General features: G+C 32.1%; 1 protein-coding gene across 1 annotated transcript in view; it reads right to left on the reverse strand.

Annotated features, from left to right (window-relative positions):
* Nucleotides 1-13,541, reverse strand: part of LOC129803862 (cytochrome b5 reductase 4) — a 105,804-nt gene that overhangs the window by 63,833 nt on the left and 28,430 nt on the right. The window lies entirely within an intron of this gene.

The following is a 13,541-nucleotide window of genomic DNA, read 5'->3' on the forward strand; positions in this document are numbered from 1 at the left end:
TTAAATTAAATTGTTTTCGGGCAATTATTAACATTCAAATTTTAATTATTACTTTCTTGGACGATTTTTCCAAAGAAATTTTCAAATTAGTTTAAATTTTTCTGTAATCTTTCTTATTCCATGTTCACAGTAACTTTTAAATTGTAGGGGAAATTGTCCATGATTCGTACGATACCAACTTTTCTATGATTAAATTTTTTCTGAATAAATGTCTGAATAACTTTCCCCTAGTTAGGAAAAAAATAATCATTACGAAGCTTGAAATCATACGAAACATAGCACTTTCCCCTAGACATGATCTAGAAATTGCATATAATAGTGAAAGAGTACACTAAACCTAAATTTTATTCATTTTCTAATCATTTATCATCATCACATTCATTAGTTGCATGCCATTGTTTTCTCCATCTCATGGAGCCAAACTGCATATTTTGCACTAAAGCTCGCAAATTCTGTTCTTTAATATACAATTTAGTGGATTTTTTTTTTTGATTCGGAGCACTTCTAATAAGATTAATCTTTCCCACTGATATTGATGTGCATCTATAATACACGTTTGTGGAGTCGAAGCCACAAAGAAAATGTAAACATTTCCAATTTCGAATTTTGAGACTTTATCACTGTTGCAAACAAAGCAAAAAGGGGTATCAAAACGTTCCTGCTTTTTGGAAATTCGTACTGAGTAAACTTTGGCATCATTTACCGTTTACCGGTTCTGAACTGATATCTTGAATAGAATCCTCTCGTTTAGTAATAACGTGTCCGATCTGAGTTGAGGTTTTTTTCTGTACCGACTCGAAGGTATATCAGAGAGAACTTACCTAAAAACCCGTTGGAAATTCTTATGTTTAACCCTTTAAGCACGAGAAGGTCAAAAATCGAGGGTCAGAAAAATCATTTTTTCTAACTTTTTAGAGCAAAATACAACTTTAAAAAGCCATAGGAAAAAATTCATTTTTGGGTCACGGCTGACCCAATCATCCTTAAAGGGTTAAACGGTTTAAACCGCCGAGTTAAGGTCTCTACACATTGGGAGCAATTTTTGTCAAAAATTGTATTTTTGAAGGAAATTGCATGCAATGCTGCAGGTGGAAACGTCAAAATTCTGTCAAAAATGCAATTTTTGACGAAAATTGCTCCCAATGTGTAGAGGCCTTTACACAAAAGTAAGTAAGTTCATCAAAAGGACATTTATTTTAATGAAATTGCAATGCAAACATTCTGACATCCTGAAATTCTCCAAAACTACACAATAATTCGCTTTTTGCAGTAAACGTTTACACACTGTTGTTGACAATTAAAGTATCAAGAATACCGAAATTCGAAATGGTAGAACAATCAGTGCTAGAGCGACGAATACATGAACTTGCACTTTAGCCTTATGGTAGATTTTCTAATAAGTTTGGCTTGGATTTGTCTCTTCGAAAGGTTATTACTTAACGGAGCCGAATCGTTAAATTACTTATCAGTTGCGAATAGATTTATTACCGATTCTTGCCCGAATGGAACCAAGTTGATAAATGCGCTCTCTAGGGCCTTTTTAAGCCTTGACCTTGAAAATCCGTTATTAGAAATGATTCAATGGGATTTTCATATAAGGACGAAATGTCCGCCACATATCCAACATATCCAAGATTTAAAAAGAAATCGTACGACGCATTTACGAGCAATCCAAAAAAAACATGGTTTTGGAGAGGAAGGGGAGGGGTGGGAGAAAATTGAGAAGCATGTTAAGGATCCTTGGGTGAACTTACGGGGTGGCCCCCGAAAGTCTTAAGTCGTCTATATTTGGCCTCTAGAGTTGGCGACAGACGAACGAACAGTGTGACGTAATTTCTTAGAAATAATTTCAAACGCGAAGATAAGTTGAGGAAAGTGGCCTCCGCGGCGGATTGAGCAGTATTTCCCCAGTGAACATCAAATGCTAATCAATTTCAATTCAGCTGAAAATATTTGTTTTTTCGGCTGAATTCCGCTAACCCTAAACTAAAATTCGCGAGGCAGTGCCATTTCCATATACTTAGTTAATACTTTTTGTTCTGCTACTGCTGATCGGTCAGCACATTTTTGCTGATGGCTTCAGCAAAAATATGCTGAACACGCACCTTTTTCCAGTTAACTGTGCTCACTGGGATGGTAAAAAATGGTGCATAAGATATTTGACTAGTAATAAAATATTATTTGCAAAGAAAAAATTAAGAATTTTGAACTACTTTAATTTTATATCGATTATTTTTAATTATTAAAAAAGCAACGCAACCTGATTGGCAACCCTTTGACCAAATACTTTTTATACAAAAAAAAAGACTTTATTTTCAAGACATATTTCACTTCGAGTCTAATGAACAAATCACTGCAATCATAAATTAAAACAATATTTAATGAATATTAAATAGTATCACTTAAAATTCACGGAGAAAGAAAGTATTTCACCAAACCTATATAAAAATAAAGTAAAAACAAAATTCTGTCACATTCCTTGTAAGGAACTGCTTATACTGAAATTTTAATTAAAATTATATTCAAAATTGAACGATTTTAGGGTTAACATCTTTTAAAATGAATAAATATTTAGACGGAATACACTAGGGTAAATTAAGCTAATTCAAAACTTGCTTCAAATGGAAATTTTTCTCTATTCCAAATGGAAACGTTATTGTTTTCGTGATATATACAGTACTAAATTATTATTTTCTATACCACAGTTTCATTATTTAGTTAATTTTGCTCCAAATAAAGCGAAAATCCATTCATATTCACAAATTTTAATTTGTTAATTTCTCAGAAAAATTAAAAGTGTACCTTTTCACTATCGAATTTTGCATCGATCGACCATGTTTTCCAATGAAAAACACAATGAGATAACTGTTGTTTATTTGTTTTGTTTAACATTTATGTCACACTTCTGGCTAATTTCAGTTAAATTAAGTGCTAATCTTTATTGTTAACAGTACGTAAAGTATTCAAATGAAATAATTACCTATTTCGTGAACAAAAAGGGTTTTTCTGAAGTGTCTGTAAATGCTTCAATAGGAAACCCCGAAAATATGATTTTTTTTGGAAAGATTTTCTTATTGTTTTAGATGGGAAAGGAGAAAAGATCAGGAATAAGAACAAATCCTGCACTCAAGAGCAAATCAACAAAGTTTTGGAAGCTTTTCGTCGCGGATTCACTTACACTGTTTGTCTCCAATTAGAAACTTTCCCTTGTCTCCATTTGGATTAATTTGTTCCCAATAGAAGTATTTTACACTCGCGCATTTTTCTTGTATTTAAGAAGTTTTCAAATTATATCTAAAGAATTTTCACTAAACGGTAACATTCTAGAAGAGTCAAGGAGCAAATTTATGTAATTCTCTTCAGAAAAAATATGAACTTAATGTGTTGAATCTTCTGTCAAAGTTAAAGCGTCTGGAAATGGTTTTGAATTAGGACATTTACCCTATTCATTGAATATTATAAGAAAATTCCATTACTTTAATCAATTTATTTGTAGTGTCCAACTTTACCCTCAAAGCGTCCAAAATTACAAGCACTTCCCCTCGTCAACCTAATCTCAATAAAACAATTATTTCTACATAAGAATATATAATAGAATTTATATGTTTATAATATAGTAAATTTTCAGATTAATTTCAACAATTCGACTTTTCATCCCCTACAAACTTAATTATTTATTTGAAATGTGTTTACGCAAAAGTTGACAAATACAAAACGGGAAGAGTAAAGACACTAAGATGAAAAATAAAGTTGCTCTTATACCGACAACCAGGCGCCTCCAGTGAGGTTTTTCCATTAAGAAAAATAAACATTTTATCGCATGGCTTCGTTTCCTCAGCAGCATTTTTTGCCGCTCTTTTTGCACAATACTATATATGATTATGTACACCACACATTTCCTGACAATATTTTCCATTTATAGATTCTACCACTTTGTTTAAACAAGGGAGCTTTCGCGGCAAGAACAAAAGTAAACCCATCCACCATCAAAGGTTAAATTAGAAAATACGAGGGTTGTAAAATATTCCCCCAGTTACAAAAAGCACCTCGTTGTGCAGGTTTTTCTCCTTTTCAGCAATTATACCAAGACTCAAAATGCAGTTAAATTAAATGACTTTGATATTTTATTGCAATATCATAAAGTGTACTCTAAATTGCTCCAGACGTTCTACCGCAAATAACTTTCTCAATATTGATTGTGTGCGTATACTTAAATTGATATTGAAGACTTCGTTTTATAAAGTTTACCAAGAAGAACTTTCATTTTCTATTATATTAAAAACGCAAATAAAAGTTCTCATTTTAAACTAGTTAAATATAACTTTTATAGGGAAAAAGTTTAAATTAGAAAATTTACAAGTTTTTCTTCTAGAAATACATTGAAAATCTGTCACTTGAAATAATCTTTTTAATAATTTTCTAAGATCTCTAGAGATTTCAAAAAAATTGATATACCAAAGTTTGAGCATCCATTATTTGTTTCTAATTTGATCTGTTAGAAAAAAAATCTTTTAAAACCATCTTCAAATTTAAGAGGAAGATACATTCTGAAAGCTAAAAAGTACACGGGTTTTGTTTCAAAGAAAAATTGAATTAGATAATAATTAATACATATTGTGACGAATTTGATTTTAAAATGCCTAAGGTTAGTGAAATATTCATGACAGACCCCACACCATTTAGGCCATATATTCTGGGTATATTTGCTTGGGTGAAAATTTTACACTTAAGCCCTATACTTCAGGAGGGCCACGCATATGCGTTTGAAAAAAAAGGAAGGCAAGGATAGAGAAAGAGGGGAGTTTCAAATTATGGAAATATTAAAGAAAGATTTTCGCTTTATAATTTCTGTACTTGAATAAATAAAGAAAATAGAAATAAAAACTTTTTTCCTATTTTTTAGTTTTTATGAGGAAGTAATAATAAACCTTCAAACACTTTTTAGAATAACTCGATTCGTTAACCAGTTTTCTTTATCACTGCACAGTGCATTAGGTCAACAGAAATAGCGCTTTTTGAGAAAAAAGTACTTAAAAGTTTAGAGTAAATGCGTTAAAAAAACGTACTCTTTGCAATCGGCTTCTCTGTGTTACAACTTCTATAATATAAAACGTATAAAACACAATTCCCTCAATTCGGAGATAAAGAGCTTAAATGTTAAAGTCAAATTCAATGATTTTCTGTTCTAAGTTAAAGGCTAATGATGCTTCTTTTAGTTCAAATTACTTTCAAAATTTTCAGAAATTAAAGATTTTAAAGGTCCTAATGATCAGCTTTAAAATTAAGGAAAACATAAAGAAGTTTGATATTTGGATCACAGTTTGGTTATTGTGAGGTTTATTAGATTTTAGCATAACGGCTTTAAGAAATTGACACTTTGAAATTAAAGATCTTTATTGGAGATGTTTTATGTTTATTTCATTAAAGTGAGCTGCACCATCTGCACATTACAAAGTGTTTTGTACAATAAGCTTTAAGAATGAGGTGATGAAAGTGACGCTGGAGTTAATCTCTGGGATCTACCAAGAAAGCATTTCACTAACTACAATAGCAGAAACAAGTAAGAAGGTCTCGTCATGGAGTAGCCTTTCCATTACCTCATCTATCGCTAATTAACCTGTAAGTTCATTAGGATGTCTTAAGGAGCCTGTCCCTGTATCGTTTTCAGGTTGATATAATCTCCTTTGGACTGACGCTACTTTAAGATCCTTTTGAAGTAAAACATCAATGTTAAGCCATGTCTATATGAGGACCCAAATCCGCACCGTGGGCAACCTAACCTTTTAGACAAGTCTTTGTCTTTCCCTCATAGGCATAGTGGCCAATGATCAGTGCTTGGCACTAAATTCAAATTCACAGTCTATCGAACAGTAGAACAGTAGAATCAGTCACTTAGGCTAAGGCTGTTGAGTGCCTCGTCCCGTGCGGTGGGCCGATGTTTCACGTCACTTAAGACCTGGTTCTCCCAAATTTTATAGGGCTCTGTGACTTTACAAATATTTGTTTTGACAGTGGGTACCCAAGAGCTAAATCCCTTAGGGCCAGACTGCTTTTATTAAAGACTTGTACATAAGAACCTTATTCTATTAAAGAATATCGGTCTATTTTTAAGACCGATTTACAGATTTAACCTTTAAAGACTTATGGCAGAATTGAAGTGTTCGCTTAAAAATTTTAAATACTCATATTCTACTAAGGCCACAACTATTCAATTGAGCCAAGAAAACAATCAAATTTTTTAACCTTAAAAACTGGGTTTCCCCTTAAGGAATAATTCAAATTACGAAAATTTTAGTTAAATATGAAATCATAAACCAATAAAAAGTATTATTGTTATCGTTCAAATACTGAGCAATATTTCACTACTTTTGAATAATTTATGAAATTAAAGCCCTCGACGTTATTCTTTGTCTCAAAAATTTAGCTTACAATCGCATTTATACATTTTCCGAATTCCAAGCACCCTTAAGTTGTCCATATAAAGAATTTCGACTACTTATGACTTTAATATTTCACACTATTTATCTATTGGTCCATTTATTGGGCCAGAAGTTAACAGAACTGCAAGCCAAACAGTTAGAAATAGCGGCTTGAAATCTACAAAGGATCTTTTATACGTAGGTTCAAGTAATGATCATTAAAGGGCCTTGACAGTCCTGAGGATTAGCCGAGAGACAGCTTAGTGTAATTATACTCGACATAATGGTTAAACTTCATTTACATCATTTTCCACTAAGTCGTCTCTCGCACTGAAAGAAATCCGAAAAAGTTAAAATAACATTCCGGAAATGTTTATTTTACCCTGCAGTATTGATCCGAAATCGGTGTAAATATTATGCTTTTTAGGTGTATTAGGGGTTAAAGTTACCCTTTTTCATGCTAATTTTAACCTTAAAAAGGTGTAAAATTAACATTAAAAAATGATATATTTTTACACCTGAAAAGTGTTAAAGTTCTGATGAAAAAAAGTTAATCGCACCCCCATTTTTTTTCTCAGTGCGGCTTAAGTCGTAAGTGTGTCTAGGATATAACACTACCCTCATTTAGCTTTTAAAGGGAAGAAACGCTTCGTGATATTTTTTTTAAATTAATTATCGGATATATCAACACTAAACCTACCGACCATTTTTGGTCGTTTTTCGGTCAAATAACAAACCGCGGTAGGGTAGTGTACTCAACAAATTTGTCTTGAAAAACAGCAAAAAATTAAAATTGAAACACTGAAAAATATATTACATGAATATTTTAAGAAATTTATAAAGTTTTGTAGTGACCTTTTACCGTTTGAATACGTGTTAATTTTAAACCGGTCAATTTGACCGGGTCTAGGTAGGTTTAGTGTTAAGTGTCCTAAAACGATGAAAAAGATTTGTAGACAAGTAAAAATTTCGTCAATATCTTTCAAAATAAAATTTAATAATAAAGGTTTTCAAGACTGAAAGATTCAAGAGGTTCTAGAAAATGTATTTCCCTATAAATTTGAGCCACATTGGTTCGTTGTAAAGGTCTCCGAATCTGTGGCAGGTCTAAAACCAATTCTAATCAGTGATAAATTCATAGTGAACCAGTTATAAATTTATTCAAATTAATTGTGACCAAACAAACAACTTTATTAATCTAGCTAAATTATACAAAACTAATTTTGAGGTTTAAGTTACAAGTTCGAGAATATTTCAACATCGATATATTTTTTCACTCCTTTAAAGACAAATTAAATTGTATTGTTTTTGTGCCTTTTATGTTGGACTTCATTTAGTTCAAGTACACTCCGTGAATTTTCATCGCTATTATTTTTGAAGTTGAATTCCCGATTTAATTGATAAACCGAGATACATTACATAAGCTTTAAATAGCAGATAAATTATTTAATTGAAACTGAACATTTATATGAATTTTTAGCATATGGAACTTTTTTTTAGAGCACACGTTATTTTATGGAATTTAAAATTTAATATGATAAAAAATCCTGCATTCAGAGATACATATATTGGTAAAGTTAACCTAACAACATCACAGTACTTATCCAGATGGAATTTGATAAATGCAATTGTTAAGACAAGATACATCAATAGGATTACAATGTGTAAAAGGTTTGGTAGAATTGACTTTACCATCTTACAAAATTCCCATTCGTTTTTCTTGGAAAAAATTCCTCATCTCTATTATTTTTCCTCTTTCTTATAGCCAAGAAGGAAATGTGTAATCTTGTATCTGGAAGCATTTTCACCACCCACTCCGTTGGTTCTTATCTCAATTTTCATGTCACGCTTTTTTTTTTACTCATCATCGTCGTACAACATATATGCTGTCTCTTCATTCTTACATTAAGACTTATCCCCTTTGTCATTCATCAAAGCTTAAGAGATAAATCTTACACGTGAAAAATTCAAGCAGGAAACACAATTTAGCATTAAATTTGCGTTTATTAATGTTCTATTACACAAGCGGAAAATTGTAGGAATAAGCTTGTTGCTTTTAGCTAAAGAAATATCCTGCACTCAAAGAATTTTTTTTTTATTCACAACTATTAAATTTCCTCCATCGTTTAAATTTACCTAATAAATTAAATTTTAAAGAATATCCTTCAAACATGCTCCTCTTACATTTTTTTTCCTTACAACGCAATTTACTGATTCAATAAGGATAATTAATAATCCGAAAAGGATGGTTGGAAAACACACCCTAAAGGTGATTCACCAAGTTTTTTTTTCCACGCAGACAACACTTGAGAGACAATTTAATTGGTCCAAGGTGAAGTTTTATCGTTGGTAGTTTACGAGATAATACACCTTTTTTTTCAAATTACATGTCAATTCCAGGACAAATTTCAAGCTTCATAGTAAAAAATATCAATTAAAAATTCATAAAATAATTCAATTAAAAGGAATTAAAAGGACAATATTTAAATATTAAGAGCAATTAAATGAAATATTATGAACTAAAAAACCTAAAGTATTTCAATACAATGGAACATTTCTCATAATTATAAATTGTAGAACTTATATTAATTTTCCTCCTTTGCATTTCCTCTCATTACAATAAATTATATTGCCTTCTGTGTGGAATTATTAAAATGAAGAGTTGCAGAGGAATTTTCATGTGATAAACCATGGTATGTGCCAAAGGAGGCAGTTGTTGGAGAAAAGGTTTCATACTTCATTCAATGCTCGAAATAACTTTACTACAAAAAGAGAAAAAAACGGGGCTGCGATTAACTTTTTGTCCTCATAACTTTAACAGTTTTTAGGTGTAAAAATATATCAACATTTTTTAATGTTAATTTTACACCTTTTTAAGGGTAAAATTACCATGGAAAACGGTAACTTTAACCCCTAATACACCTAAAAAGCATAATATTTACACTGATTTCGGATCAATACTGCAGGGTAAAATAAACATTTCCGGAATGTTATTTTAAGTTTTTCAAATTTCTCTCGGTGTAGGTTTTATCCTTAAATCATAGAGAATCCTAAGTGTGTTTTTTTTACATTCACGACAGCTAATCCAGCTAATACAATGCTTCGGCTAAGAGAACAGACTTAGACTGAACGTATAAGTTTCGTATATATCCGATTTCGAAAATGCCCCTAAACCCCCTAGACAATTTGGTTTATAAATAAATATTTTGGTTTAATATTTTTTTAATTTAGCCTTTTCGCTCCCAGCTTTACAGTTTCTGAGAAAGAGAGACTCGGAAATCAATCTTACGGTTTCTGAAAACAAAGAATCCTTTTTACGTAATCTTACTATTCACAATTTGAATTTGGGAAATTCGAAGCTCCCCCATAGCAAAATTCCGCAAAAATTCCAATGGAAAACTTGCGTCCAAATGGCTAAATTCGCTGGAATTTGACGCTAAAATTCCACTAAGTTTTCCTATGGAATTTAAAGCCGGAAATTCCATGGAAATCATAGTGCTCCATGGAATTTACTAGTACGACATGCTGGAATTCCAGCGTTAAATTCCGCGGTATTCCGCGGAAGATTTATATGGAAACTCACACGTGAAACGTCCGCGGGATAAGCTGGAAAAAACATATGGAAATTTCCACTATTTTTCCATAGTGTTTTATATGGATTTTTCCACTAGTTTTCTGAAATGTCAAACAAATAAAATGGTGTTGCGGCAACTTTTAGAATTTGTTTCCAAACCTTCCGCAAACATTTCTAGTGATTCATGTGGCAATTATAATATAATTAATTATGCGACACTGCGTTTCGTGTAGATAATAATGAAGTGATTACATTAAATAGGTCGCCAACCTAAAATAATACTTTTTTTATGTTAATTAATAAATATTTTCGAAAAAATTATTTTTTTTTACAAAATATTTTTTTATTGCTTAAAGTGTTAATTCGTTATTGCTGATTTAGTAAAACATATTATAATCCTCGTAATCTTTGCTATTTCTTTAATATTCGGAAGTAAAATCACGAGGTGCATGTGACAGCTTCATTTTTTCTCCATTTTATTTTGGTGGAAAAATCCACATAAATTCCACGAGCATTTCCATGGATGTATTCTATATGAAAAATCCAGCACAAATCCATTAAATTTTCCTTGGAACCTATTATGGAAAATTCCTATGGAATTTTTTAAGGCAAATAGTGGAAAATTCCGAGGATTTTTTCGCTTGTTATTCCTATTCCGCTTTCTTTTGCTATGGGGTCTGTTTGAAAAGCCAAAAACGAAACACTTTTACTTCTTGATAATTCCGCAAGGTGGCTGAAGTACTTCCTGTTCGAATTTCGAAGTACGAGTACTCGAATTGCCAAAATGTGTCCAGTCTTGTGAGAAAAAAACAAAGCAACAACGCTTCAAATTTCTGTTTCATTATTAAATTATAATCATTGGGCACTCTTGGATAATTGGTAGAGTACTCGCTCTAGGATGCAAGTATCTCGGGTTCAAATCTTTAAGTCACCGAGAATTTTTCTGGCGCTAAGGATATTCGAATTATGCCCAATTAAACTTCACTGCACAGTCGATTCTCTCACTGTAGTAGGGGAAAGCGCGCTACCTTCGGATGATTTATGCTTCGTACAAATCACATTTTTCAATGAGTTATAAATAAATTTGGATCATTATAATATTATATTCTAATAGTTAGTCCAATGCTCCAAATTTTCAGAAAAAGCTATGGGTGCAATCCACAAGGAACATAGAGAAAAAAAAATTGAATTGTCCGAAGCTTGAATCGTCCGAAGGTAGCGCGCATTCCGATAGTAGATTTAGAATTATCGAGAGATTCCGGCGCCAAAGCCATTGTAAATTCCACAAAAAGCGCTCAATTATAAAGAATCACGATAAAACAAGAGGAACTACAGCGAATTTGAGCATATTTGCTTTAATAGACATACTTAATCAAACGTGAAAGTTGTCAACAAAATTTTTCGAGGCAGAAAAGCCATCCGAATGAGAGGTAGCCGAATTTAGAATGAGTTTAATTAAGTGACTGGTTCCTTCATGGAATGTTGTACCAGCATTATTATTATTGTTATCATAATACACATTGAGTGAGTCTCTCGGGGATCTCAATGGCGCAATAGGCAAGACCGGCAATACTGTTGATCTTCGGTGAATGAGATCTCTGATTCGACTCTCACAGTTATGAGTTTGAGTCCCGCCCGGTACAAGTAACTGAATATCTATAAAAAGACATTTTCACTGTGTTATAACGTTATAACGTATAATAAAAATGCACTGTCTCTGCCCAAAAACCTTCAAGAAGCATTCACTACGGAGAAGGTGTTCCTGGACGACCTACGATCAGCAGATTCTTTCAATACGAGAACATTAATGATTATATTATAATAAAAATAATAAAAAAGTCTCGATATTATTAATAATAGTGACTTTATCTCCAGATTTTATTGTGATATTTCATAATTTTTCCCACCTTGTGCGAAAATTTTAGTGTGAAAATTCGAAACTGCGTTTGAATCTTCGAAAATCAATGACATTTTGTTCAAATAGAGTTCCGTTTACCTTTTTTTGAGAATCAAACTGAACTTTTGTGTAACAATTTTTGTTTTGTTTTGAATAACCCTAAAACGTATCGTGCGTTATTTGTAAGTGTTTTAGGCTTTACGACGTACATATCGTCCTTGTACAAAAGTGGCCCTGAATCATTCTTAAAAATAGGTTCTTAAGCTCAAAGATTACAAGGAACCCTAAGGGACTTATTTCTCAACTAATTGGAGCAACTTTGAGTGCCTTAGAAAAGTCTTGGAATTTCTGACAAATCTTAACCGGTTCCAATAGGTAAGAACCGATAGGGGGTAGGCCCTTTTGAATTGCAGCAGCTTTGGAATTAGGTTTTTTCTTCTATATTTAAATGAAGCTGGAACTTATCATAATGTAATTTAGCTCCACAAAACGGTTGAGAAGCTAAATTGCATCATGATAAGGCTCAATTGCATTTCAAAATAGGAGAAAAACGCCCAATTTCAAAACTGTCCCAATTTAAAGGTACCCTATTTCCCTTAATAAATTTTTCTTTAAAATTTTTAAGAAAATCTTCAAGTGAATTATAAATCAATTTAAGTTAAACGAAAAATATATACAATGAAAAAATTCTACGAAAGCTTGAGTTCGTGATAATGATTTTTTTCTTATAATTCGCACCGCTATACAATGTTCTCAATCTAGATCTAAACGCGAAACAACTTTTGTCTCATTGAATGAAAGTCATAAGTTCAAGAAAGTTTGCAAAGTAAAGACGTGTTGGCATGTTTTCTTTTATTTTAAAATTCCTGTACCTTAACTTAATTTTGATTTCAAGTGATGCAGATTAAAAGTTCTACGCGAAAGTTTTCTTTTTTTTCTAATTAGAGGAAAAGTTTATTTTCCGTATGTTCACATTAGTGTGAAATTATCAGTCAAAGTATAAGGCATTTTAGCCAACTTTGAAGCTGCAAAACGATATACATAATGCATCTCTAAATCCAGGATTCTTCTAAAATGACTGCTAATAAAGGAGAAAGTGGCGTACCTTTGAATGCACCAGCCTTTAAATATTTCAATTTTTTCCTATTTCCCAATTATACATACTTCTACAGATCAGTTCAACCAACTATAGTGAATTATTGTTAACTATTTTCTAATAATTTCTAGTATTCAAACAGAATTTTTGTTTTAGGAAATAAGAGAAAAATTGAAATTTTCCAATAGCTAGCACATTCAAAGGCAGCCCATATTCTCCTATACCGTTTATGCGAAAAAAATTAATATTTTACTGCTCGATCTCCACAGAGAGAGAGAGCAGTATTAATCCCTCGATTTTGAGTTATAAGTATATGTATATTCCGGCTCTTTACCCGAAAAGGGGTCATATTTTAGTAAAATTTTGGAAACTGGAAGTTTCGAATTTTTTAACGTCATGCTGTTTGGCCGCTGCCACGCCTAAAGGTCAAACAGTCAGAAATGGAGACCTAAGGACCTTGCAATATCCCTACATAAGGCAACTCTGGGACCAGTAAAATGTTCCTATCCTCATTTCCATCACCCCTATCTTTCCTGCTAAAGCCATGCTTTTTTC

The sequence above is a fragment of the Phlebotomus papatasi genome, chromosome 2, assembly GCF_024763615.1.
Source record: "Phlebotomus papatasi isolate M1 chromosome 2, Ppap_2.1, whole genome shotgun sequence".
Lineage (NCBI taxonomy): Eukaryota > Metazoa > Arthropoda > Insecta > Diptera > Psychodidae > Phlebotomus > Phlebotomus papatasi.